The sequence below is a fragment of the Podarcis cretensis genome, assembly GCF_951804945.1.
Source record: "Podarcis cretensis genome assembly, chromosome: 6".
Classification (NCBI taxonomy): domain Eukaryota; kingdom Metazoa; phylum Chordata; class Lepidosauria; order Squamata; family Lacertidae; genus Podarcis; species Podarcis cretensis.
The window spans coordinates 29,988,012-30,015,828 of record NC_137175.1 but is presented as its reverse complement, the minus strand read 5'-3'; the positions used below and the strand labels follow the sequence as shown (position 1 = coordinate 30,015,828).

The 27,817-nt window shown below is 43.0% G+C and overlaps 2 long non-coding RNA genes across 7 annotated transcripts in view; one reads left to right on the top strand and one right to left on the bottom strand.

Annotated features, from left to right (window-relative positions):
- The window catches only part of LOC307218053, a 47,074-nt gene extending 41,715 nt beyond the window's left edge, over positions 1-5,359 (bottom strand). For all 4 annotated transcript variants that reach the window (XR_013839709.1, XR_013839710.1, XR_013839711.1 and 1 more), the window contains exons 1-3: positions 5,182-5,359; positions 3,299-3,777; positions 1,407-2,276 (exon numbers count right to left, since the gene is read on the bottom strand). This is a non-coding gene — a long non-coding RNA (uncharacterized lncRNA). The remainder of the gene's footprint in view (positions 1-1,406; positions 2,277-3,298; positions 3,778-5,181) is intronic.
- LOC307218090 lies at positions 2,236-26,896 on the top strand. 3 transcript variants are annotated; one of them, XR_013839758.1, is made up of 4 exons: positions 2,236-2,268; positions 6,109-6,246; positions 16,851-16,894; positions 26,728-26,878. It is a non-coding gene; the product is annotated as an uncharacterized lncRNA (long non-coding RNA). The 3 variants fall into 3 exon arrangements; XR_013839756.1 differs by lacking the exon at positions 2,236-2,268 and adding an exon at positions 3,807-4,155 and having other exon boundaries at positions 26,728-26,896; XR_013839757.1 differs by lacking the exon at positions 2,236-2,268 and having other exon boundaries at positions 5,856-6,246; positions 26,728-26,896.
- Positions 26,897-27,817: the final 921 nt, after the last annotated feature.

The following is a 27,817-nucleotide window of genomic DNA, read 5'->3' as shown; positions in this document are numbered from 1 at the left end:
AATGCCACATTGTTTAATAAATCATGGATATGTTAGCATGTAAAATAGAGCAGCATGGGCCGACTTATAAATAATTAAATATTCATTTGCATAAAGATGAAGAGCATATTAAATACCAGAGGAAACGGAACGAGATAGGACTGTATGTCCTGATGAAAGCAGGGAAAGAGGGAGGTCATCACATACACAGACAGCTGCAGAGAGGCACACAATCTCAGGTTGGGGTGGTGGTAAAATTCACTGCAAGTTTCAAAGGCCTGCTACTGCACACATTTACGATTTCATTTTTTAATAGAACAGTTTATTTTAAGAGAGTCTGTTGTTGTTGCTTTCCTAACCAGGGATGAAGGCATTCTTGAGAAATAATTGTAATGCAGCAGTGACAAAAGAAGACACAACTGGAAGAATTCCTTTCTTAAGACCTAGGACAAGGATGGGGAACCTGTAGCTCTCCAGATGTTGGACTGTCATCCCTGACCATTAGGCACAATGGCTGGGGCTACTGGAGCTTGGAGTCCAATAGTATCTGGAGGGCTACAGGCGTCTTCTGTCCCTGCTGCAGACATAGTGGCCCATTCCTTTGATCACACTGTGCCTTGACCAGCTTCCCTAGCATTGTTGTTTCCCACCCTCACTCTCCACACATACTGTTCCTCTTGAATTTAAGCACCGGATGAAGATAACCTTCTCTCAGATTGGTCTCTTCTTGCCTAAACCCCTTTCTCCGCTGCCCTTTTTACTCAGGTCACCTTCTTTTGAGCTTTTTTAAAAACCCCAGTCCACTTCTGATTAGTCTGTACCTTTTGTTTTGCTCTGTGACCTCTTCCTAATCCCCAATTTACATTTAGCTTGATGTATTTATAATCCCAACCAAACTGCCAATTTATCCTTCCCTTACATAAGTTGGACTGCCTGTTGTTTATAAGTTTGTTTTTTGAGCAGCCGGCTTGGCAAAGCTGAGGACCTAAGGCCGAGGATGAACCAGGATTCCCAGACAAGGCTTCTGGGAAGCATTCCCACAGCACAGCAGGAGCATTCAGCCTCTGAAGTAAAATCTGAGGTTGAATGGGACCTGAGCCTACATGAGCAACAACACCTTAAACAGCCAGTGGAATCCTACTCCATAAGAAAAAATTCCAGGAGTCAATGAAAGACTCCTCAGGAGTCAATGTCTCCTTACAAGTAAGGTCCTTCTCATGAGGAGAGCTCTCATTGACAACAGCTGGTGGAATTCAGCTTGAACCTTTTTGAGCTGCAGCTCAAAAGCCTCAGTGCCAGGCTGGAAGAGCTACTGGAATAATGTTTTTCTACTAGCATTGTGCCTTGCACCTGACCTTTGTTGCCTAGAAGCAGAACTCAGGCCTTCCCCTTGATTTGCCTGAGCCCTTCCTTGAATCTCTGCTTACCTGGACTGCTCATCAATTTGCTTCTTGCTTGAACCACTGTTTGCCTGAGAATGGACTTCATTCAGACTGACCTTGGATATTGCTGCTGTCTGTGGTAGATCTGCTGTCTGGAAGTTCCCCAGCAACTTGGGACCCAACTAGAACAGGACACGAGTTTGTGTAAAATGTCTTCCTCTAAACACAGCACAGTTTCCCACCAAGGTCTGAAACCCCCACAGTTTGAAAAGAAAAAGAAAAAAAAAGACTCCAGTTAAGCCTGTGCAGTTACCAAGCACACTTGAGCTCCAGGATTTAGAAATTTAGGACAGGTGAGGAAATTGGTTGTTTTTCAGTCATTGTGAAGTCATCCCATGGGAACAGCACACTGTGCCACTAATGGGAGATAACCTGTGTTAATGAGAGGCTTAATGAGGCAGTTTGCTGAGAGGTCAGCAGATTTGTCCATGACAACAGTGGAAAGAAATGAGGAAATGTACAATCACCCCAGAGATGCTGGTAATATCACCAGAGAGGCTTGAGTCTGAGGCTGCAAGTTTGAAGAGTAGCCAAAAGCCAAATCTCTTAAAAAAGAGACACCTTGTGGGTTTACAAGGCCACCTTAGAGTGCTTGCCTCTTAATCCTTGCCTCTTAATGAACCTTCTGTTAGTCAGAAGGATTTACTATTGATAATTCATGTACACTTTTGACATTGTTTCTCATAACAGGTTTTCTGCATGCCACATTCCCTGCCTGAGTGGGACCATAATCCTGTTAGTGATATCACTGTCTGTTGCTATGGAAATGTACCTGGTGATACAAATTCAGCACAATAATGCCTTCTCTGCTTGATCAACAGTCAAGAAGACATATGCATGTGTATCTGTGAGTGACTGTAACTGTTGTATTATGTCATGGGCACAAGATGTTGGACATAATATTATGATGGCTGACTGGGAACAGTTATGGACCACAGGTATGAAATTTATGGCATGTAATGTCTTAAGAGAGAATATAATGAAAATGATTTACAGGTGGTACATGACACCAGTCAAGCTTGCAAAAATTTACCATTTGCCCGATAATAAATGTTGGAAATGTAAAGAGACTGAAGGCACATTCTTTCACCTTTGGTGGACATGCCCAAGGATTAAGACTTTCTGGGAAATGATCTACAATGAAATGAAAAAGGTATTTAAATATACTTTTCTGAAGAAACCAGAGGCCTTTCTCCTGGGCATGGTTGGCCAATTGGTGTCAAAGAAGGATAGAACTTTCTTTATGTGTGCTACAACAGCAGCAAGAATACTTATTGCAAAATACTGGAAGACACAAGATCTACCCACCCGGGAAGAATGGCAGATGAAGGTGATGGACTTCATGGAACTGGCAGAAATGACTGGCAGAATCCGAGACCAGGGAGAAGAGTCGGTGGAAGAAGATTGGAAGAAATTTAAAGTTTATTTACAGAAACATTGTAAAATTAAGGAATGTTAGAAGGAGGCTGGAATGAAGTTATGTGGCTTTAGCGGAAATATTATAAAGGATTAAGTAAAAATAGATTGTTAATGGATGAAAGGAGGAAAGGAAAAGTTACATTATATTAAGATAAATTATAGGATAAAAATTGGGAAAGATGGAAAGGATTTGCTGAAATAGCTAACCGAACTAGAATACAAAAAAAGGGAGGTGCGAGGAGGTCAAGGAAACAAGTAAATGAAAGATAAGTTATGGGAAGGTTCGTTGTGTTTTTTAATTGTTTCTATTTTTCTGTTTTTCTGTTTTTTATTATTCATTTTTTTTTCTATTCCCTTCTTTTTTATTGTGATGTGTTGTTATGTTTTTGTTTAACTTGGAATTATCTTTTTCTCTTTTTGTAACATTTAAAACTTTAATAAATATTATTTTAAAAAACCAAAAACTGTTGTATTATGTCTTTCACCAGAGTCGACAAAGGCGCAGTCTTTAAGTACTTGGAGTCCTGGGCATGCATTAGGGACTAAGTAACAGTGAACGTAAAGGGTATTGAGGAACCTTTACATGATAAATACATTTATTTGCCTAGAGTCCATGTAAGCAGAAACAGAACATTGACTAAACAACATAAATGGTAGAGCTGTGCATGGGTCCCAAGATTCATCTTGTATGTATATTTCTGTTTTGGTTAGTTTTGGGGTGGTTATTTTTTACAACTTTCTTCAGTCTGTGTTTCTTTGAGTGGCAAACCATCAGTGAATATATGCAGTGAAGTTGATGTGGACCATGAAGTCACTTCTAGTTCTTGGATTCAGATGGCTCTATTCAATAGGGCCTATTGTAGACAGTGTAGTGCTCTGGAATCCCAGAGTTCATGGTCCAAGGCTGTGGTACTGTATATCTGGACCAAGAAATGATCTGAAATGAAATTACATGCTTATATATACCAATAATGCATAGGCCGAAACCATTGAACTTGTCTGGAGGAGGTGACAGATAGCACCTGTCTCAGTGATCTGCATGTAGTCTCCATATGTTCAATTACCTAGTCAGGCATTACAGAGTGAGCAGAAGGACATTCTGTTATAGTTGAAAACACATCAATATGCAAGTCTGCTTTCAGTCACAGAAATAAAGACAGGCAAGACAGAATGCAGCAGCCCTACTGTCTAGCCTAGGCTACAAGCAGGCATACATTCTCTGTGATCAGATGATGGTAGAAGCTCGACTCCGTTATGTTACAACTTCACTGGAGCCTGATTGCTGGAATGCGGGTCACTAACCGATTTCTGAGTGGTAACATGTTTTCTTCCCCTGAATATACTGACGTTTTGCATTTCCTAAAGTAAAAAAAGTTGCATTTTGAAGGAGCAGAGCAATAATTCTGGTTACACTTCTTATTACAGCTTGTTGACTGAAGCTACGAAAAGGGCGGGGGGGGGGGGATGAAATTGGTACATGACAGGCAGCTATTCCCTTCCATAATGCATTTAGGTTCAGACTGCTTTTTGAACTTTGATGTGAAGGCTTTGGAATTAAAAAGCTGCCCCTGGAGAAATGCAGAATGGTCTGCAAATATGACATATTCCTGTCATCCTCCCCTCTCCCCAAACTAAGCATTGCTAAGTTTAGCTGCATCACTCCCAACAGGAATTGCTCAGCAAAATCCCAGGGCACTACTTTGAACATTTCAGGGGATGTGCTGTCTTGCACTATCAAAGGCTCATCCTTGCTGAATATACCTTTGATCATAGCTGGGAGAAAGATTTGCAACCATGTGAAACTTGACTCATTTGGGGTTTCATTATACACTTTGACCATGTTCACTAAAGCCTTTGCTAAAGTTCGCAAACTATTTCAGTTGCACCTTTGATGGGTTTCTAGCACAGAGTTTTGTGAGAAATTCACAGATTTGCCGGGAAGCTAATTGAAAATGTTTCAGAGTTCTAGGCCCATCTGACTGCGCAAAACTCACCATATGCTATAGAGAGATTTAAGAGTGCAGAAGTTATTTTGAAAGATCTCCCAAAAGAGAATAAGCCAGTGGTCCATCCAGTCCAATTTTGTCAGCTGCAGTTCTTGGGCCTATACCTGCTTTTGCTTCAAGGGAATGGAAGATGTAAATATTTTAATGCCTTAGAAGCAAGAAGCTGGTTAGGGATGCAGCAGGACCTTTGGACTGCAAGCAAGGAAGATGTGCTAAAGAAGGAAAAGGAGGTTTAGAGAAGCTGAATGTATTCTTCGTGGTTGTTTTTGTTATGGAGGATGGGGTGATAAAAAAAATCAGTCCTCTTGTCAGATGGGGAACATCCCCTCACTCACCCACTTAAGGATATTCTACCATTCTCAGCAGAGTTTATTTTCTTTCAGCAAATTAAGCTGCTCACGCAGATGTCAAACAAAGCTTTAAAAATAAAGAAAACTTTAGCACAGTAACATACTGTCTGAGAGAAACTAAAACAACATCATGAGGCAAGAATGACAGTTGGCCTCTCTAACTGAACTTACCGTGTTTTTCACTCTATAAGACGCACCAGACCACAAGACGCACCTAGTTTTTGGAAGAAGAAAACAAGAAAAAAAATATTCAGAATCTCAGAAGCCAGAACAGCGAGAGGGATCGCTACACAGTGAAAGCAGCAGTCCCTCTTGCTGTTCTGGCTTCTGGGATAGCTGTGCAGCCTGCATTCGCTCCGTAAGACACACATACATTTCCCCTTACTTTTTAGGAGTGAAAAAGTGAGTCTTATAGAGCAAAAAATACGGTAACTGAACTCCCGAAGGGAGGGGCCAATTCCAGAGCACAACACAAACGCCCTGCCCACCAGATGGCAGACATTCTACTAATCAAAATAATGATAATAATAAAAGAAGTGTGCATGCACACGAAAGCTTATACCAGAACAAACTTACTTAGTCTATAAGGTGCTACTGGACTATTTTTATTTATTTTTTATTTCAACTGTGTCAGACCAACATAGCTACCTACCTGAATCTACTAATCAAATTAGGCCCCAGTGTTTTTCTTACAGTTTTCACAGCAGAAGACACAGAGAAAATAATTGTGCCTGAAAACTATAGAGCCAAGGCAAATGATGGTGGCAAGAGACGACATTCTAGGCCTTATTGATAAATGAATTTATTTATTTATTAATCCCTGGGCCAATATGATAACCGCCTGAGAGTTTTTAAAGAACACACGTATGAAATTACTGATCTTCTAACGAAGCTATGTAACTTATCCCACAGCAATTAAAGTTGCCAGCAGGGGTGCAGGAACTCACTGCATGGTGGTCCCAACATGTGGCCTGTTCCACTTCACAATGGAGGTAAGAGGTGGGAAACAAGCTGTCCTAGGAATAATAGGATTGCAGCCGCAAATACTAGGTATTCAAGCTCTGAGGAAATTGCTTTAATGCTGATGATTTATTTCTCTTTTGATTGCTGTTTCTTTTACTCTGTTTTACAATCTTGTTGTAAGCGAGCTTGGAAATGTTTTATGTTGAATGGTCAAGATACAATTTAATAATAATATTTATGAATTAGCCTTAGAATTGGCCCAAAACTAATGATGTGTCATTAGCAAGCATGTGGATGAAACCCTAAAAAGCTGAAGTACAGCATTATTACTGATGGGCTAAAGAACATATTTAGGAAGATACTAGGGCATAAACTGGAAAGGTTATTGCTGAGTTACCTCACAAACAGTGTTGTCTGCCAAGTTTCCATTGTCTGGAATTGGGCAACTGTTTGTCAACAATTCTTCCACTGAGTAAATTAAAAAGAAACTGATTGATCATTTCTCTTTATACCTAGTTCTATTCATGAAAGAATTGTTTTGTTTCTTCCTCATCCCCACAACATGTTGTTCAGTATAAGAAAGAATCACTTCTCAAAAGCATATCCTTCTTAATCAACGTTCACCTAGTCTTACAAAGAAAGATTAGTAAATCTGACTGACCTCTTCCTTATGCTATTCATGTTATAAGAAAAGATGGAGTCAGAGTTTGCATTCCAACTGCTTTTATATGAGAAATATGAATAATTAAATTACTCATGTATAAACAAAGCAAACCCTCAGGCACTCACTCAGACATCATTGCTTCAAGCATTTCCCATACTTCTCAGTTTAAGTATTTAAACCTAAGCTAGAGGAATTTATTGAAGATGTTTTCAGATGCTATTGTGGCACCATTGAGGTCCATGGTTTTTTTATTATTCCCATCCACTTTAGTGGGCACAAAATTGCACTTCTTGCTGCTTCCTGATTGAGCAACTGTTCACTAGGGAAGGACTTGACCATACATACCCTCAGTGAAGCACTCTGCTCTTTGTGAGAGCTAAATGAAGCTATAATTTCAGACTGACAATATGGCTTGGGAAAGCCCAGCATGAAGTAGGTATCTTTCATTAAACCAAGAAAGCATTTCCTAGGTGTGAGAGAAAACAATGTTTTGTGCTCTGAGCCCCAAAACCCATCCCTCATGGAAATAAAGACACAGTGGAGACAGAATTTAGTTTAAATGTTAATGAGCTAATTTTGGCCACAACTTTATTGAATACACAAATGTGACTGGTATTGACTTAGGTAATGATATCAAAACTATAACTGGCTCCTGCCCCACCCTGCAGGAAGCCTGTAAGGGTAAACAACCAGCAGGGGGATCTCCGTCAGTGTATATTGACTGATGCTCACTCCTGGGGTTCCTGGGGGTCCTGGCATGGCCCTAGCCCCTCTCTGGGCTACGGACGAGATCCAGACCCCCAGATTCCTTTAACAGAATACCCTATTCATTGGAGGGGCAGGTGATGGCTGCACCTCCCCTCCCCACATTCCCCTAAACCAATGCCTAACCGCCAAACCTTACAAAGTTGTGACAATTGCTAAGAGGTAGGCAAAAACCAAATGGCCACAGCCAATCTGCCACATTGGGGAAAATTCCTACCCGGCCCCCGTTCCAAAACAGGCGACCAACCAAAGTCCAAAGCAAGGCCAAACACCACCTAATTAATGGGTGGGTGAGTGTTCGGCAGCGCGAAGCAAAAGGAGGTCCTTATGCCGCGCTGCCAACCCCCAACCTTTGCCACAATGCTGGTTGGCTAAAGGCCAGTGGCATAACTGTGGCACCATCGGCTTGGAGCGAGGCAAGCCCTGCCCACATGCCGGTTGGGGAAGAGTTTCAGGGGCCAAGCACAACATGGACCCTCTGTTAGGAGGATCCAACTTATGAAACATGGCAAAAAAAAATTTTATACCATGGGGAAGTGCTTCTTTGTAGGCTACAACTTGGTACAAGATCTAGGAAATGTTTGGGATCTGTACCAGTTGGCTCTGTACATGGAACCAGTGACTAACTTGGAGCCACCTGGCTTTCAGCATCCTACCCTACAACCTAAATTTCACTTCTAGAACCTCACAACTATATTTCCCCATGTCCTTGGCACCAGCAAGGACCACAACCACCAACTCCTCCCTGGCACCATCTACCAGGCTGTCTAGGTGATGGGCAACATCTGCAGTCTTTGTACAAGACTGGCAAATCACCCTGTGGTCTGTACACCCATCACACACCCAACTCCCTATGTTCCTAATGATCAAATAACCCACTACCAGTATTTTCACACACCCCAGAGAAGTATACACAACATGGGAGGGGTGTTATCATCTCCCAAGGAATAGGTCCTTCTAAAGGACCATTTCCCTCTTCCTCAAAGTGATGCCTTCTTTCCCCAAGATCCTCATTCTCTATGACAGTGGGGGAGCTATGAACCTGGGAGTGGGACGCAGCTCTAACATCCCTGAAGGCTTTGTCCACCAACCTATCAGCTTTTCCAGGTTAGCCACCTTGGCCTCAAGGAAAGAAACTTGTGTCTAGATAGCCAGGAATTCACTGCGCCAAGCACATACCTACACTTCTATCCAACAGGCAGGCAGTGCAAAATACAAGAAAGCCCCCCACCCTACTGAGTTGCATTATTATTAGGTTTTGTTTACGTCAAGGAATGCAGGGGTAACTAACATGCTTCCTAACTTGCTTGGCTGTTCAGCTTCAAACTATAGTTGGGGGAAAGGGTTGTAGCTCAGAGGTAGAACACTGCTTTGCATACAAATGATTGCAGATTCAACCCCCAGCATCTCCAAGTAGGACTGGAGACCCATATCTGATATGCTGGAGAGTGCAGGAAGTTGCTGGCCAAGAGGACCCTAATTCCCATAATGAGTCCAGCTCAGGAGATGCTATTTATGAGATTCCAGGGGCTCTGGATTCCAGTGGCTCCCAGCTGTCAGGTTCAGGCTTGCCATGAGGACTTGAGTCCAGTGCCTTCATCAGAAGGCATCCTCCCTCATCTGTCCAAGTCCTGGCTATTTTTCAAGGTCAAAGTCTTGAAAGCCTGTTTGTAGATGCAACCCAGCAGAAGCCCAGGTGGATATAGTTATGTGGCCCTCTGGCTAATGGGAAGAATATTGTCTAGAGACATGAATAATTAACATGGCCATGGTGAGGCTAAGCTACTTGTGTACTATTGAAAGCTGGCATAGCAAGAACAAAAAAATATATCATTGGGTGGTGGTGATGGAGAAAGAGGTACATAGCATTATGGCTTACTTAGTTTAACATTTAACTGTAAAGTATTGATAGAATTCTGCATTCTGTTTTTTATTGTGACCTTGGCTCATCTCTCTATTAGCTTTCACACAAAATGAGGGAGCAACTCATATTTCATTCCCTTGTGTAGTAAAAGGAGCATGGCCTTGTTAAAAAAAAATAAGATGGATGAGATGTGCAAAAACAGAAAACAACTGCCAGTGGAAGTAATATTCAAATGCAAAGCTGCCTTTTTCTCTAAGTTTGAGAATGTTTCTCAGAGCAATCTACCATGGCAGTGGAAGAATTTCTTTTGCAACATTTATCTTCATTGCTCCACCCATTTTTGCCTCTGGCTCCATCCACCACCAGTATGTGACCCTTGAAAGTTTGCCCAGAAGAGAATGCAGCTCTTGGGCTGAAAAAAACTGTTCCCACCCCTGACACACATGAAACCCTTTTGCCTTAGTCTTAGCCTCCAACCCCAATGAATGGAAGCTAATGTAATCTAGGCGAGTTGTTTCTGAGAGGTAGGCAGAGGGCAGGAAGAAAGGGGGAGCAGAGTGCAAAGGGTCTTGATTTCTTTTCTTTCTTTTTTTAAAGTGCTTTGGCATCAAGACAAGCTTTCCTCTTGAGGCTAACAGTAGCTTTTGGGGCAAGGGAAGGGAATTTTAATTTGGACCATGTCTTGTATAGGCCACCTCCTTCCTGCAACCCCAATTCTCAGGTTGTTGTTTTTTAAGAATCAAAAAAACTTAAGTAATATATTTGATATCATGTGTAATTTGGCTGACAGCCTCTGGTCAATAGTTGAATCAGTGGTGGTTCCAAGTTTCAGGAAGCGCAGAGCTGAGCATCCTTGTGGGGTTCCATGACAATGGCAGGTTTATCAGTTGGCAGCAGTGCTCACCCTGTATTTCTGGGCCTACAACATTTACTCACCAGCACAACCACTACTAATTTCCCCACAAATTTCAGCGTCTCTAAGACATACCGTGGGTGCTGTGTTATGGGAAAATTGACATGGCACCATCAAGTCTGCCTGCAAGGACTAGGAGCTCCAGGATCAGCGTTTCTGCCCAGTTTCTACCTGCCACCGCCATGAAAGAGCTCAGGCTTCAGCAGCATGGTGGCCTTGCTGCTGCACTGACAGGAGAGCAGTTAGACCTGTTGGTTCTATGTTAATTGCCCCACAGTGAAGTTACTATGGTGTATGCATTGCATATAGTAAATTCAGCTGCCCAGGCCTGATGCTTCTGTCAGCACCAGGCCCAAGAAAATTTGAAAATAAGAAAAGTAAAGTAGTCTCTGGAGGCTCAGTATCAGCCACATGGAGCCCTGGCACTCTCCAAGCCATGCCATGTGCTAGTGCCAGGCCTGAGTTGAAATGAAGATGTGATTTGTAAGGTAAACCAAAGTTTACCTTACATTAAAAACGGAGATTGCATTAATTTCATATAATGGGACAATTGTCATTCCTGTGGAGAAAGTTCGGGGGGGATCTGAATTACCCCATTACACTTTTGTTCAAATTACTCATTCAAGTTCAAGATTTTTTAAAAAATATATACCGTATATCTGGGAATGGATGTAAATTAAGCAGAAGCATTTTTAAAAAATAATAAAAAAGCAGCCAAACTACAGAAAAGAATTGAAATATTGAGGCACAGTCAACAATGACACAAACCATGTTTTAAACAAAGGAAGATGCTTAAAAGCTATCACTCACAAATCATTATCGGGGAGGAATGGAGAATCATTGCCTACAATGAAAAACAGAAAAACAAATACAAGATACTCAAAGCGATAATCTAGTGATGCATTGTATTAAGGACATTATTTGACTTGAAAATCAACTACATACACATTATCCAAATGAATTAATTGCCTTAACTCATCTGGGGAGCATTTTTTAACATCTGAGCCTTTGTCAGAATTGCTGGTAAATAATGCCATAATAGCACACTTAACTAGATTTTGTGTGTTACTGCAAGCTTGCATGTCATTCCCATATAATTAGACTTAGAAAGTAGGAGAAAGAAATAATAATCAAAAAATTATCCATAATAACAGGAAACAAACTCTGTGTGAGTTCCCAGTTGCTCTCATTCTCCTATAATTGGTATTGATGGAGGTGGGTAACTGCTTCAAGGCTCACAAAAAAATAATACTTACATGGTAGCCAGTACAAATCTGAATAATTTCCTCAATATTTCCCATCTGTTTTCTCTCAAAGGAATTTAAGCAAAAGATGTGGCTGGCTTTTCCACATAATCTGGCCAGATATAAAGTATGCCATAACTTAATTTCTAAAAATTGAAATTAAATGCTGGTTTCTGTGCAGACCCAAAGGTTTTGCAATCTAAATGAGACAAGCCAAGCAGGGATGGGATGGAGATAGAAGTAGTACTTAGGGACTGGCTGGTGAATAGGGATCCAGAATGATGTAGTGGTTAGAGTGTTGGACCAGGACTTGGGAGAACAGGGTTCAAATCCCTGCTCAGCCATGAAACTCAATGGGGGACCTTGGGCCAGTCACAGTCTCTTAGCTTAGCCTATCTCAGAGTTGTTGTGAGACTACAATGGGAGGAGCAGCTCCGACTGCTCGTTTGCTTGCTTCCCTCATCACCACCACCACCCCAGTGAAAAAGAAAAGTTTTAGACAGTGCCAGCATAGCAGGGATGCAATTTCCCTTTGTTTGCTAAGTGCCAAATGAAACAACGGATGAGGCAAGAGGGATGGAAGAGATGAGAGGCAGCCAGGAAACTGAGGTTTTGTCGGCAGAGCAAAATGATGTTCTGTATTAAGGAAGTCTCAGAGGTCACTAAGGTCTGAGAAGTGCAATTGAAAATTCTACACAAGTTGTATATCAACCCAGGCCCAAGGAAGACATTTGTCCAAAAGATGAGACCTCTGAGTGCTAAGCCAATAGTTGAAAAAGGCAACTTGGGTCCTTTGGTGATGGTGAACCCATCAGCTGATTAATTTCTTTGGGGATGTGTGCTCATCTTTATGGTCAGATTGCCTCAAACCATTGTTCCTTTTGGCCCTGTGCAGCTTCCAGTAGAGGCCCCTCTAATTTATCTTCTGTTGCAAGGAAACGCTTCGGAAACATTTATTTCTAGCTGGTATGTTTATTTTTATTGACTGGATCAACGGCAATGCTGCCCGCCTTTGCTTTCACATCCTTTTCACATCCTCTACTCTGCGGCGGGGTGCGCTCCCGCTGCTCGGTCCCAGCGCCTGCCAACCTAGCAGTTCGAAAGCACCTCCAGGTGCAAGTAGATAAATAGGGACAGCTTCCCAGCGGGAAGGTAAACGGCGTTTCCGTGTGCGGCTCTGGCTCGCCAGAGCAGCGATGTCACGCTGGCCACGTGACCCGGAAGTGTCTCCGGACAGCGCTGGCCCCTGGCCTCTTAAGTGAGATGGGCGCACAACCCCAGAGTCTGTCAAGACTGGCCCGTCCGGGCAGGGGTACCTTTACCTTTACCTTTACTTCTGAGATGGTTGGCAGTCTTCTCTTCCCCCTCCCTAAATATCTCTTGAAGCTTTGAACTAAAATGAAGCACTGGATTATATAGAGCAGCCATGCTAAAAAGGCCATTTTTGAGCATATTGGTTGTTAAAACAAAGACAACCTCTTTGTCTCAGTTTGGTGGGATTTCATTGAATACATTAAAATTTACATTTCTCTCTTCCACAAGTCTCAGGAAATTTGGGATAAGGAGCATCTAACTGATTTGGGAGGGGAGAATACTTGATGTAATATAGAGCCTTTTATTCTTAGTATTCATTGTTTCAGTGATGGGTTTATGCTAGTAATGTGTACCACACCTAGCATTCTCTCATTTCTTATGAAGGTACTCTCCATTTACCTGTCTGTATCTTATTGCAAATATCTGGATAAGTAGCTTTATCATTTATCCTTGTGAATGCAGCATCTGATGCCAGCCTTGGGTTGTGTTGGATTCTTTTGTGTTTCCTTCATGAAGTTTTGTTTTGTTATTGGGGCTATATGGATAAAATTCAATAAAAAATACTTTCTCCCCCCAAATTGTAAAGAGTGGGATTCTGGTTTTTTGTTTCTTTTGTTTTTGTAAAGTGCATTATACTTTATTGTTGCTGTTGTAAAAGATGTTAGATATTGCGATGGATTATGCTATTATGCTATTTTTTATCATACTTTGAGTAGTGTTCCTTTCCCTTTCACGCTATTATATGATTGGTGAAGACCTTTGGCTAACCGGGTAAGCTTTGTGAATTGTGATCAATTGTGCACCAGTTGTTTTGTGGTGCAGAATGAAAAGGAAGCTCTAATATGGATGCCTGGATGCTGCCCTTCTTGGCTTAATATTACCAATGGGGTGGGGTGGCAGACAGTACATAGAACAACCCTTAAGAATCAGGATAAGCCTCTTAGCATTGATTGAAAGCCTTGTGATTAGGCATAAAAGCAGCCTCTGCAATCTCCTAGAGATGAATTTGAAGAGATTATTATGAAATAATGAGGAGGAAGATGGGAACTCAGGTGCCTTTTTGTACTGTGTGGGAGCTGCTTATTCATTAGCTAGTCCCATGTAATTGGGAGAACATTAAATGACCCAGTGACGTGGTGTGAGCAAATTGTGTGTGCTTTCCAACAGAATCCACCCCATGTTATGAAGCTGGTTTGTTTAAATGTTCTTTTGGAGCTTTTTAATTGATACTCCACTCACATATGGTTGGAAGGATCTTCAAAGAACACCTTGGGTCCGGAGCTGAATCCAGATGTCTTATGTTGAAGTTCCAATACAAATTATATTCCCTTCTAGAGATGCACATGCATCTTTGTTCAGCCCCCCAAAAGGGTTGAGATTTGTAAATGCCCCTATTCAAACCCTTGTGATGTCCCCAGTCTCCTTCACTCTAGTCCTCTAAGCACTTGCAGACCCTCCAAGTGTCTCTATTTAGAGAAGCCATCCCATTTCCTGATTTGATCCTGGAATGTCCCACTTTTCCTTAGGACATCCCTATTTTCATTGAATAAATGTTGGATGGTATAGAGTTATCTGAGCCGCAAGCTGTCTGAAGGCAGTCCTGTATAGGGAAGGTTTTGTTTTGTTTTGTTTTTTACTGTTTACTGTTTTATTATGTTTTTATATATGTTGGTAGCTGTCCAGAGTGGCTGGGGCAGCCCAGTAAGATGTGTGGGCTATAGATAGTAACATTATTGTTATGGAATGGGATGTCCCTGTTTTCATCAGAGAAATGGTGGCCATCATTAATGCATCCTTTGGATTCAGCACCTGACTGAGGTTCCCTCAGATAATCTTGTTAAAAGATACAGGATTATCTGGTATTCTTTGCACAATTCTACCATGATATTGTTAATGTATAAGGATTTGTGCATGCAGAGAAAAAAGGACAAGAAAGAGTTAAGTTAGGTGTGCTGGTTAATTTTGGGGTGTGTTTGTCCTGACCTGCATATGAGAGTGAGTCAGCACAATCTAAAATATAAATATACTTGTGTTTGAAGCAAGTTTTCTCTTGGCTCGTGCCCTTGGCCAGAGCCTAGTCTGTGTTGGGACACTGCTGGTAAGACTGTTTATTACAACTGTATGTAACGCGGGTGGCGCTGTGGGTTAAACCACAGAGCCTAGGGCTTGCTGATTAGAAGGTCAGCGGTTCGAATCCCCATGATGGGGTGAACTCCCGTTGCTTGGTCCCTGCTTCTGCCAACCTAGCTGTTCGAAAGCACGTCAAAGTGCAAGTAGATCAATAGGTACCGCTCCGGCGGGAAGGTAAACGGCATTTCCGTGCGCTGCTCTGGTTCGCCAGAAGTGGCTTAGTCATGCTGGCCACATGACCCGGAAGCTGTACACCGGCTCCCTCGGCCAATAAAGCGAGATGAGCACCGCAACCCCAGAGTCGGCCATGACTGGCATGTTGAATGGGCACTCTGCACACACCCCAACAGATATTGGCACTCTGCACACATCCCAACAGATATTACTTACACACACACTGCAGGACTAGGCCTGAGAAGTACCTTAGCGTGAGGCATACTCACTACTTGTGTATTTATACTCCTCAGAGTCCTCTTCAGTCAACAAAGCAAGAAGAGGTGCAGTTTCCATATAGCAAGGCCAGTCATTCAGGCAGCAAATGCTGGAGCATATAACCTCTCCCACCCCAGCCCACCCCATCTGACCCGCCATTTCTCCTGAGAACCTTTAACGACTGCTGCCGCCAGGTGTGGTGGATTACGTGATTCCATCACCAGCATTGAGTAGCCCTCCATCAGAGCTATTCTAGGTGGTGATAGGTGACATCTGACTGGAAGGAGCATTTATTTGGTAACATCCGTAGCCTGTTGTGACAATATTGCAAGCCACTTCATGGATAAAATTGTTCAGATTTGCACGGCGTTAGATGCCACTGGTAGGGATCAGTGTGGAGGAGGTGTTCAGAGCACTGTCTTTACCTGTTGTCTTTGATGACTGTCAGTGGTTTTGGCCTGCTAATGTGGAAAAGCTGCTTGAAAGGTCAATCACTTATCCTCTTGACTCTTGCCCATTACGGCTCATAAGAGGATTGTCTGAGTGGCTCCAAGAAGTGGTGAATGCCTCATTGCAGGAGGAGGGGGTACCATCAACCCTTGTAAGAGATAATGATGATGCACCCTTTCCTCAAGAGAACCTCCCTGGACCTATTACCAGTTGGTAATAGTGGAGGAACTCTAGAGGATAAGTTAACCTCTTCAGATCATATGGTTCTGCCAGCCAGGTCAGCTAGAATACATATTGGCCAAAGCAGTTTTCTGGAAGAATACCTTGTCTTATACTGTAGAACTGGGAGCTTTGGAAGTGTACTGAAAAGATTTGCTATTGCGGGCTGCCAATCTGCCATGAACCTCTTGTCAGTGGCTTGTGTTTTAAAATGAAAATGTCATCTTGACAGATTAATTGAGCTGTATTCTCTATGTGTAAGGAAATTTAAGAAGAAAACAGTTACTCTTAGCCTGAAAAGATCTTCCAATAGGTATTTCCCCCTGCATCTCAAATTCAAAAGGATTACATTTCTTTGTGCATGAAATGTAACGTTTTAATGTAGAGGAATGCTTCCAAGGCTGAGAGGAGTCATATCTAGGACTCTTTTGGAGAGAAAGGGACATGTATATTTGTCAGTTTTAGTAACAATACATAGAACTAGAGCTCACAAAATATCTCCCAACCAACACAAGACGAAAATATGAGATCTGGTGTAATTTAGTTTCAATTAGTGCACTGAAGCTTCTTCAAGAATGGATGATATATACTTTTGACGTTACAATCAGACTATTAAGCACAGTACTGGGAAATTATTATGTAAATGAGAATTATCTTATTGGCTTTAGCGTCATTCTTTCTCCTTTTTCCTTCCAGGTAATTGGTGGGGTTGATGTGGGAACCAAACAAATGAAGGCAGGGTGAGTAATGTAATGTCGGTGGTATGCGCTTCCTTTAGACTGAGCTGGCTAAAATATTTGTGCATGTCACTTTAATTGAATCCCCTCTTAATTGGTTTAAATTGTATTCTGGGTGTTGTTCTATTTTTACTGCAGAGCCTCAAGCTCTGATAAAGCACGTGATTGCAAAATATATCATAAATGCATATTTAGAAAGTAGGTCTTGACCACACACATAGTCTTTTTCTCCTGAATTCTCTCTCTCACACACACATGCATAAACATACACCGTCCCCTGATGCAAAATATATGAGACGAGCATTTCCTAGAATTGGAAATGGATAATGAACACAAGCCATCTTCAAAGCAGTACAATTAGGTTAAAGTAAGCATGTGAGAAGGGACGCGGGTGGCCCTGTGGGTTAAACCATAGAGCCTAGGACTTGCCGATCAGAAGGTCAGTGTTTCGAATCCCTGCAATGGGGTGAGCTCCCGTTGCTTCTGCCAACCTAGCAGTTCGAAAGCACGTCAAAGTGCAAGTAGATAAATAGGTACCGCTCCGGAGGGAAGGTAAACGGCGTTTCTGTGCACTGCTCTGGTTCTCCAGAAGCGGCCTAGTCATGCTGGCCACATGACCCGGAAGCTGTACGCCGGCTCCCTCGGCCAATAAAGCGAGATGAGCTCCGGAACCCCAGAGTCGGTCACGACTGGACCTAATGGTCAGGGGTCCCTTTACCTTTAAGCATGTGAGAAAGGACAATGGGAATGAATGTGCCAGCTCTGTCCCACTCCATCACCATTCCAGACACCTTCAGACTGGTGAAAGATGACTGCCTATAGCAGAGAGCCTTTTGTATCTATGGCGGTTCCCCTTGCATTTTTGAGTAGTTGTGGGCTGTAGCTCAGTGGCAGAGTAACTGCTTTGAAAGCAATGTGTACCAGGTTCAACCCTTGGCCTCTCCAGTAGGGATAGAAAGATCTGTCAATTTTGTTTCTCTCGGGTTCTAATTTTTCTAAGCTTTAATCCAGTTCGCCGCATTTCTACAGCAAATTTGCATTAAAAAGAAATCCTAATGAAAATTCAGCAGCATTCTAGTGTGAATTTCTCCTAATAAAACAACAGATAGCAGAGAAGCATATTCAGGTGTTACACACTGTATCCTTAAATATTAATACAAAACAATGGTATAAATAGAAACAAGCACACTTGTGAGTCTAATAAGCAAGAAGGAATAATTCATAACCAGCTGGAGCAAGAAGTGTTTCCCAAACTGAAGGAAATGCTAAATGAAACAGTTATAGCTAAAAAGCCAAATATGTGTGCAGAACCAGCATGCACATGTGTTTTGATTAGCTCCCAAATGGGCACGTAACAATTTTTAAATGGCTTCTGTTTTGAAAAAGCTGTAGTGCAGGCAACTCCCCACTTACACAGAGGCTACTTTCTGAGAGCTTGTGCGCATAAATAAAATTACATAAAGTGGGGAGCACCCGCTAAACACCCTTTAAACACCCTCCCTGCCACTCTCTCTTCAATCCATCCCAAAAATACTGTATCCACAATAAGAATTGAAGCTCTGGGACCAGCAGGGGGCTGGAGGATGCATGGGGAAATGGCTGCTGTGGTATCCCACATGTCAGCTGTTAGGTGGGGAGGCTTAGCGGCCTAAACAAAGCCCTGCTGTGCCTCCAGTCTCTTCAGGGCTTCCTCCACCCTCATTCACATGCTTTTGGAGTCCAGCAAAGGGTCTGATCACTCTCCAACTCTCTCCCAGGTTTGAACTGAATTGTTTAATTATTTCCTGGTGCTGTGCATATATACAGTTGCATGTGAGTAGAACACACATAAGTGTGTGGGGGGCACCTGTTTTTTTCACAACACTTTTAATGGCTCCTATTTTTTAAAATATTGTATTTTTTTTATGTATGCCTTGCCTTTATTCATAAAGGGAGGGCAACTCCTGGCTTTGGAGTGGTTTGGATAAGCTGCTCTCACTGTGTCCTGCCACCAGTGCCTGCCCCTGCCAGGGGTAGCTTGTGCCCATTGGGACTGGTTTAGCACTAGAGCTGAGACAATTTATTATTGGTTTTTTTATTTAAAAAATAGGATGCTTTTCAAATTGAATGTTTGCCAAAGTGGTTTATAAGTTAGGTTGTGTCAATAAGGGGAAGGCGTGTACATACGTAAGTTAGTTCCTGGGTCAAGGAGAAGTATTTGAAAAGGGAATTTCCTTTAGAGGTGAGTGGGAGGAGAAAGGTATTGTGGGCCAATGTGAAAGCCAAGGAGTATGCAGTTTGTGTTTGAGTTTACCTGAAGTGCTTGGAGGCTGTTTCTAAGAAAGGCAGCCCTGTTGGGCAGCTACACAAAAGGTTAGCATCACCAGAACCATTTGGGCAGACACTTCCCTGACAAAGCAAGGCTTTGTGTGGAATAAGCCACAGACAGCAAAATGGGTGTTTTAATTTTAACAACTCGTATGTAAAAATAGGGAACAAATGGTGGTGGAAAGTGAATTTTCTTTCATCTCTATAAATGGTGTCACACACACACATAGACACACACACACACACACACACACACACACACAGAGGCCTGTTCTGAAAGTTACCTTCTTCAGAGTCCACCTGTTCCCTAGGACATTCCATAATGGTGGTTTTAAAGAAAAAGAGGCTATTAATATGGCCATGTGGCCTACTTTAGGAAGACAGTTCTCTATTTGAAGGACTATCCGGTTTCTAGATAAGGGAGAAAAGGAGAGGCCGTGAAATTGTGCATCATCAAGAGTTAGCACTTGGACAACAGATTGGATGGTCATCTCCAAATACACCACTTTCAGGCAGTCTAAGTTTTCCAGTTCTCCTAATTCACTTGGTCCATTTGACACCCCTTATGTTTTCAAATTTCTTCCTGGATGTGATCCTGCCCTCTCTTCTTTCAAATCCTCCCTCCAAATCCACCATCTGTGAAGGTTTTAGCCTAATGGTTACTGCAAAATGAAACCTAGGTAATTCAGGTACCATATACTCCTGCTTTCCAAAGCTTGCAAGGAAGAGTACACTATAAGTTCTTTACTCGGTTTCTAGAAATTGAAACTCCAAATCCTCTAATACTGAGAAATTCTCAGTTTTCCGAAGCCAAGTACTAAGTGCATTTGAAAAAGGTTTGCCGGTTCTAAAGATATCTCAAGTAATTATAAAATCATCAGAAGCGTAGAATAAAGTCTTATACGCTTAGGTGCTGCTGAGCAGAGCGATTCCAGGTCTCATTTAATATGCAACACCCTGCCTCCTCCGTCAAGCCCAATTTCAGGTGTAACAGGTCTATTTGCTCACTCTTCCAGAGCAAGCTGACTTCATACACTGGATACAGAAGGAATACTCTTTCCCCTTGAGCAGTTTTATGCACTTTGTGGCTATTTGAAAGGACTTAGCTATATGCTTGCTACATGTTATTTTGAAGCTGCTGGAAGATCAAGGATGTTATGTGAATCCAGAGAGAAAATTAGATTCTGAGTTCTAGGCATCTGCTTTGTACAAGAATTCAGAGCAGCCTTGTGTGCTTTGCATTTTCTTAAAAAATAAACCATTAATGTCTCATTCTTTAAAAAAGAAAGAAAGAAAGAAAGAAAGAAAGAAAGAAAGAAAGAAAGAAAAGAAATCCACAGACTATTATGCAATTAAGTATTCATAAACATTATTGATTTCACTGGGACATAAGTGTGCATAATAGTGTTCTCAAGAGCAGCAAATGTCTTTGGCAGTCAACTTTCCAAAAGAATAAGAGGAAAGGGTGGGTTCATTGTTTCACTCTTGGTGATTGAGCCACCATGGGGCTCAAAAGGCAACAAGAAAAGGGGAACCAGATCTTCAGTAAAGGCACTGCAGCCGTTCCTACCCAGAACAAATTGACAATGAAGAAGGACTGGATCCTCTCACTAAACTTCCCAAATCATGCCACCTTAATCTTTGGAAGCCCCCTGTGACTTTCTCTGCCTTATGAAGTTAGGCAGGTGGTGACAAGAGTGAGGACCTGTTCGTGGTCCTGTCTGGATAGGACTTGGGTCCAGTATACCTGAAGGAGCATCTCCATCCCCATCGTTCTCCCCGGACACTGAGGTCCAGTGCCGAGGGCCTTCTGGCAGTTCCCTTGCTGCGAGAAGCCAAGTTACAGGGAACCAGGCAGAGGGCCTTCTCAGTAGTGGCACCCGCCCTGTGGAACGCCCTCCCACCAGATGTCAAAGAGAAGAACAACTACCAGACTCTTAGAAGACATCTGAAGGCAGCCCTGTATAGGGAAGCTTTTGATACCATTGTATTTTAATATTTTGTTGGAAGCCACCCAGAGTGGCTGGGGAAACCCAACCAGATGGGTGGGGTATAAATAATATATTATTATTATTATTATTATTATTATGTCAGAATATGACTTTCAGGGTCCCATTCAACAAAATGATCAGAAGTGCCTCCAAATATAGCAGCCCTTCAAACCATAACAGAGGGTGCTAAAGCACACTGATCTTGAAGTGCAGCTGCTATGGCCAGGGCTGGTGCCATCCTCCAAACATACACTCAAGCCCAGCCCTGCTTGTGGTGGCCCCTATATGTTTCTCTGCTGCTGCTGCTGCTGCTGCTGCTCCTGCTGCTGCTGCTTTGGCTGTGGTGGCAATGCCACCACTTAACACCCTCTACCAGGCCCCAGACATACTTTAGTGGTGGGCAAGGAGTTTTTTAATACAGTGGTACCTTGGGTTAAGTACTTAATTCATTCCGGAGGTCTGTTCTTAACCTGAAACTGTTCTTAACCTGAAGCACCACTTTAGCTAATGGGGCGTCTTGCTGCCGCCGCACCGCCGGAGCATGATTTCTGTTCTCATCCTGAAGCAAAGTTCTTAACCCGAGGTACTATTTCTGGGTTAGTGGAGTCTGTAACCTGAAGCGTATGTAACCCGAGGTACTACTGTATTTTGAATGAGAACTAAGCTCAGTTCCCATCTCTGGTGACACTTTCTGCAGCTGCGCTCTTCTTTCACACATGCAAGTCACCACTTCATGACTGACATGCATGAAATTATTAACTTGCTCTCATCTTTATTGAAGTGCTAACACTGAGAACTTCTTTTCCTCTCCATCTGAAACCGCAATAGCTAGTGATTGAGATAACAGACAACTGTTTTATTAATTTTCTCTCCAAGGCTTTATGAAGACTAGAAAAGTGTGTATCATTCATATACACACAGAGAGACACACGCATACATGTGTGTGTGTGTTGAGCAAAGTAGAAAGTCCTGCAGGGTCATGGATAATTAGGGTTTTCATTATACTGGCAAGAAGCTGGCAATTTTTATATCTTACTCTTTTATGGTATAATATAAGCTAATATACTCTTAATAAAAGAGAGCTCAGAGGAAGGCCATGTCCTATCCATTTGAACTGCAAGTAATAATATTCATTTCCAATGCAGACAAAAATGAGGAGCCAAACAATTTATCTTTTCCTTCCTTTTCTTTCCCTCCTCCTCTCGACAGTGATTTGTTAAATCGCGAAGATGCCATTATTCTGCACATTGCTCTTTCTATTGTTGTTGCTGCCGCTTTTATTTTACACTTTATTATCATGGTGCTTTTTGGGGATGAAAATATTCCAACTTCAATAAATTACCCGAGGTGTTTCTTATTTTCTCACCGTTCCCTTGTAGATTGGCTACTAGCGTTTCTGCAAAAATTCAAAGCTCCGCCGCAATATGTCTTTCATTAGGAAGAGGTTGTGTGGGTGTCTGTTGTTCTAATAGTCGTACAACTTTGCCGCACCTCTGCGGCGGAGGACGTTGTGCATTTGGTGTGCTGGGGGCAGGGAGCCAGAAGACGTCGCTGTCAGTATCTCCAGGGGAGCCAGTCAGCAAATCTGGCAGGCTCTGGGGAGCAAGGGCTGCACCCAACTCCAGCAGCCCCCTTCTGCCCCGCACTGCTGCAAAATGACCCACCCACATTCCCACAGTTAATAGCATTTTGCAGAGGACTAGTGCTGTTCACTGTTCCTCACGGCCAGAAAAGGAATTTTACCCACCATCAAATTGGCCTGGGTTTTCTTGCAGGGGGAGGTTGCCATCCTTACATCAAGCTATTGCTTCCCAATCTGTCATTGTCAGGTGCTGTTGTGGTTGCTCGAGAGTAACCAGGCAGGACTCCGACCTGTCTTTTACAGGCTTTATTTTGGTGCAAACTATTTAGAGAGAAAAGCGTCATAGGTTCGTGTCTGGCTCAATCGCTAGCAGAATCCGGGAGTGGTCTGTTTTTGTACCTCCCCCAACATAAAAGTCTTGTCACCCCCTGCCTTTTCCGCCCCTCCCTGCACCTCAAACTACTGCGCATGATGGGCGTTGGCAGGGACGTGCTTCTCTCCTCTCCGGCTTACTCAGGCGCGGTGTTAAGGCTCTTTCTAACATCCTCTAGTCCTTGCACCTCTTCTCCACTGGAGGTGGGGCTTTCCTCCTCGCCAGAAGAGGGACTGCTTCGCAAGATTTTCAGAGTCTCCCTGTAACACAACTGCCCCGCTACCTCTCACCTCTGAGCCGATGGCAGTTCCCTGACAGTCATGCTCTCAGTTGTCACAATGTGGCAGGGGAGGGCATTGAGTAGAATCCATAGATTGTGATAATCTATGGGCTGATGTGGAAAACCTTGGCCCTAGATAAGGGGTGAAGGTGGGGAAGGCCAGATGGCATGCTCCCAAGTTGCTAAGTGCCCCACCAGTCCAGTTCAAACTGAGGTACAAATATGTCCTGCCACGCTGCAATTCCTACAGGCAGGCAGCAAAGAGCATCTAATCAGCAGACAGTCTAGTGGACAGAAGCTTGCTCTGGGTCACACCAAATCCCAGCATAATCAATAAAGTTGCTGCCATTTTTCACCCGCTTGCTGTGTCTTGTTGTTCATGGCTCCGCTGTGCCTGGCATGCAAACCCCATTGTAGCACGCTGCCTCTGACCCCCTTGCTCACCAGGGCAAAAACTGAGAGGACAGCAGCTTTGGACGTTTCTTCCCAAGCATGCTCACGAGCCCCATTTGACAACACAGGATGGCGTGTGGGAAAGGGGAAACTGTTTCCCTTTGGCAGCTTGAGATCTTAATTGCCACACACATGGTTAGAGGAAGTTACTTCCATTTACCTGGGAGGAAAGGGGAGGCAGGATTAGAAACTGCTTACTCATTAGAAAAAATGTCACCGTTCTAACCCCTTCCCCCACAGTTTTTCCGTCTAATGTTCTTCTGGTTGAGCAAGCAAGTTCGTAAAGTCAGTTTTAATTAAAGTGCGTAAATCTGGCTGCAGCTGTGCACCTAATGAGGGGGCTAAAGGGTCACTGACAAATGTTTGCATAAGCTCTCGCCCTTCTTCCCCCGAGAAAGTGGTGCTCATCTCAAATCCTTCCCACGGTTAATGGATGTTGCTCTTTTCAGCACCGAGCCGCCTTGTGTTGTTGATTTGCTTGTTTGTATGAAAGCTCATTAAGAAACAAAAATTAAAGTATGGGCAGGGAGGGTTATTCTCAATTTGCAATGAACACAAGCACTAAAACACCCCTTACAAGTGGTGCAGATGGAAAGTGTTAAGACCCAGCCACACTTAGCTTCCCCTCGCCCCATGCTTTCTAGGTGCAGGTCATAGATTTCTAGAGTTAGAAGGGACCCATCTAGCTCAACCCTCTGCAATGCAGGAATATGCAGCTGTCCCTTACGGGGATCAAACTGACAACCTTGGCATTATCAGCACCATGCTCTAACTCATGGGTAGGCAAACTGTTAAGTTGTGGGTGAACATATCAGACGACACAGCGATTCTTCAAACGTTTGAACAGAACAGAACTGAGCTGAAGGGTTCAGTCAGCCTGCTTATATAGAGCTCCAGTACACATAATTGTAACAACTTTCTAAAACTATCCAATCACTGAATGTCACTTTCGATCCCTTATTTGCATAACTATCTACAGTATCCCCCTGCTGGCCCAGGGTGAGAACTTCAGTACATAACACAAACTAAGGCCCGGGGCCGGATCTGGCCCAATTGCCTTCTAAATCCAGCCTGCAGACAGTCTGGGAATCACCGTGTTTTTATATGAGTAGAATGTGTGCTTTTGTTTAAAATGCATCTCTGGGTTATTTGTGGGGCATAGGAATTCATTAATCCCCCCCCCAAAAAAATATATAGTCCGGCCCCCCACAAGGTCTGAGGGACAGTGAACCGGCCCCCTGCTGAAAAAGTTTGCTGACCCCTGCCCTAACCTACTGAACTATCCAGGTCCTTTCTAAAGCTCCATGTCCGAACTCTTCCCCCCCCCCAACTGCTTTCCCCAGGAAAACCTTCTCTTTAATGCTGAATTGGAACTCAAGTCCCATCAATTCAAGTTTTCCATGGATCACCTTTTGCTCCAATTCAGTTGTAGAGGGTGGAGAAAGCGCCAGGGGGAAGAAAGTGCTTGAACACAGAGCCCTAAAGCACAGACCTGTGCCTAGAGACGTGGCACAAAAAGAAGTATGGCTCAGGCTTTGCTTTGCACACCACCTGTGAGTGCTTATATCACACCATCCTTCCTTAAACTTCACCATTTTCCTGTAGATCTACATATATTGCTCCCTCCAAACCAAAGGCTCGGCGAATGCTATCCAGAAGGCCAGACCTATGCTATGTTTAACTGGCATGGCTTCCTTCAAGGAATCCTGAGACTCAAGGTTTGGTTAAAGGTACTAGTAATGTTCCAGAGAGCTCTAGTCCCCTCCTCTCGTAGAATTGTAAAGTGGGAAGGGACCCCAAGAGTCATCTAGCTTGACTCCCTGCAATGTTAGGGAAGTGAGAGAATCTCAGTTAAACCTGCTTGATTGACTGGGCAGATGGGAGTTAGAGTCCAAACCGATTAGCTGGAATCTACAAGGTTGGAGTGGGCTGCTGTAGTATGTATGGTCAATACATGATATGGATGCACAGATAGGGAGATTGTGGTATCTCTGGGTAATCCTCCATTACATAGGTGATTTATAGTTGGTCAGTTTCATGTAGATAACAGAAAAATCAGAATTCATGGAAAGATAGGCACCTATCAATTTGAACTGTTGCCTTTATAGATATTCATTGATAGGACCACCTTCCTCATACACTATCTGTGTTTATGTGCTTATTTCCCTATCTCTATCTTTTTTGGGGAAAGGGAAGTAGAATGTGTGTGTATTGAGTTTCCCAGTGCTTTCTCTAAGCTGCTACAGTGTATTCCAGTATTGTACTTTCTCTAAGATGCTACAGCATATTCCAGTATTGTACCCCAATGTAAAAGTTCAATAAACTTTTAATAATGACAAGAAGATGATTTAGGATTGGTTGACAAGTGTGGGGTCCTGTTTGTTTGCAATACAGACACCTACGTACACCACTGGGTATAGATTTGTTGTGCAGACTTAGCAATAGCACCTGCAGTTGATTGAAAGTGTGTGCGTCTTCTGGGAGATCCCAGCCAAACACTGGGAAATGGGAATCAGTCCTAAATGATGGCTTTGTAAATCACCCCCTTATGCCATAAGGCAAGGTCATCTTCTTCTTCGCTGTGTCCCGTGACATTTTTCTGTTCACTTTTTATTAGAAAAACCACTTCTGTTGGGCAATCATTTTTAGTCACTCCCTGGTGTGATTTTGCTGTTCAGGAAGTACAAATAACTGTAATGTGTACTTGAGTTGCGGGGAAAAAATAAAATTTTCCCTTTGAGTTTGTTTTATTTTTATTTTCGTGGCAGATTTGCTGCTGTGTAATGTTTGGGAATGAATTCCTTGGCTTTGACATTGTTTTCTTCATTGTTATTCTTTCTGTACCTATAGAGAAGAAAATAAAAAATTCATTAAAAAGGAAGGAAGGAAGGAGAAAGGATTGTGTGGCCATCATGCCTCTGTTATGTGGCAGAAGAATATAGACAAAGGAAGGAGAGACTGAAGTCACAAATAGTTTTTGGCTTAAAAAAAACCACTTTTAGAAATGTTGTGTTTTGATTTACTTCTCAGTACTTGCATGAAGAAAAGGAAGTGTAAGAGGTAAGGACAAGAAATGAAGCTGCAATTCAAAGATCTTCTCCCAGAATGACTTACACAACCTTGAATGTTACTTGCTGTGATAACCTGTTCACATTAATATGTGAAACTGTATACAGAAAGGTATATCTTGTGAACCGTCCTGAGACCTGTGAGTATAGGGTAGTATATAAATTGTAGTAGTAACAGCAGCAGCAGCAGCAGCAACAGCAACAACAACAACAGAGCTCTTACAGGTTCCCAAAGCTAAGCCCCTAGCCAGAGGATTGGGAAGCTGGGTGCTCTATGCATCAGCAATGGTGGATCCTGGCAGAGTGCTGGGACCTGGGCAGCTGTCCAACTCCGCTGATACTGCCTCTGAGCAGGAGTTAGCAAGAGGAGGCAGGGAGCAGTAGCAGGACTGTTGCCAGCTAGTTGGTAGTGCCATCTTAGCTTTCCCAGCCCTTTTCTGCAGCATCTGGGGAACAGCACTTGGAATAGTCAAACGGTTTGCCTCACTAGCTGCACCCAAAACCAGCTGTTGGTTTCCAGAAGGGGAAAAACTTATTTATATGGATCTGCAGTTGATGCTGGGCTGCTGCCAGTGGACAGCCCCCAGTGGGGGCAGCTTTGAAGGGTGGACGGTAAAGGGAATATAGCCCTTTTTGATTATCTTTTGGGGTGGGGGTGATGAGCATTCCCTGTGGGTGATTGAGAGAGATTGGAGCAACCAAGGGAGGGGACATGTGATAATATAAAATAACAGCAACAACAACAACAACTTATTATTTATACCCTGTCCATCTGGCTGGGTTTCCCCAGCCGATCTGGGCTGCTCCCAACAGAATATTAAAAGCACAATAAAACACCAAATCTGGCTTTGGTGCTGTGTCTGTGATGTAAG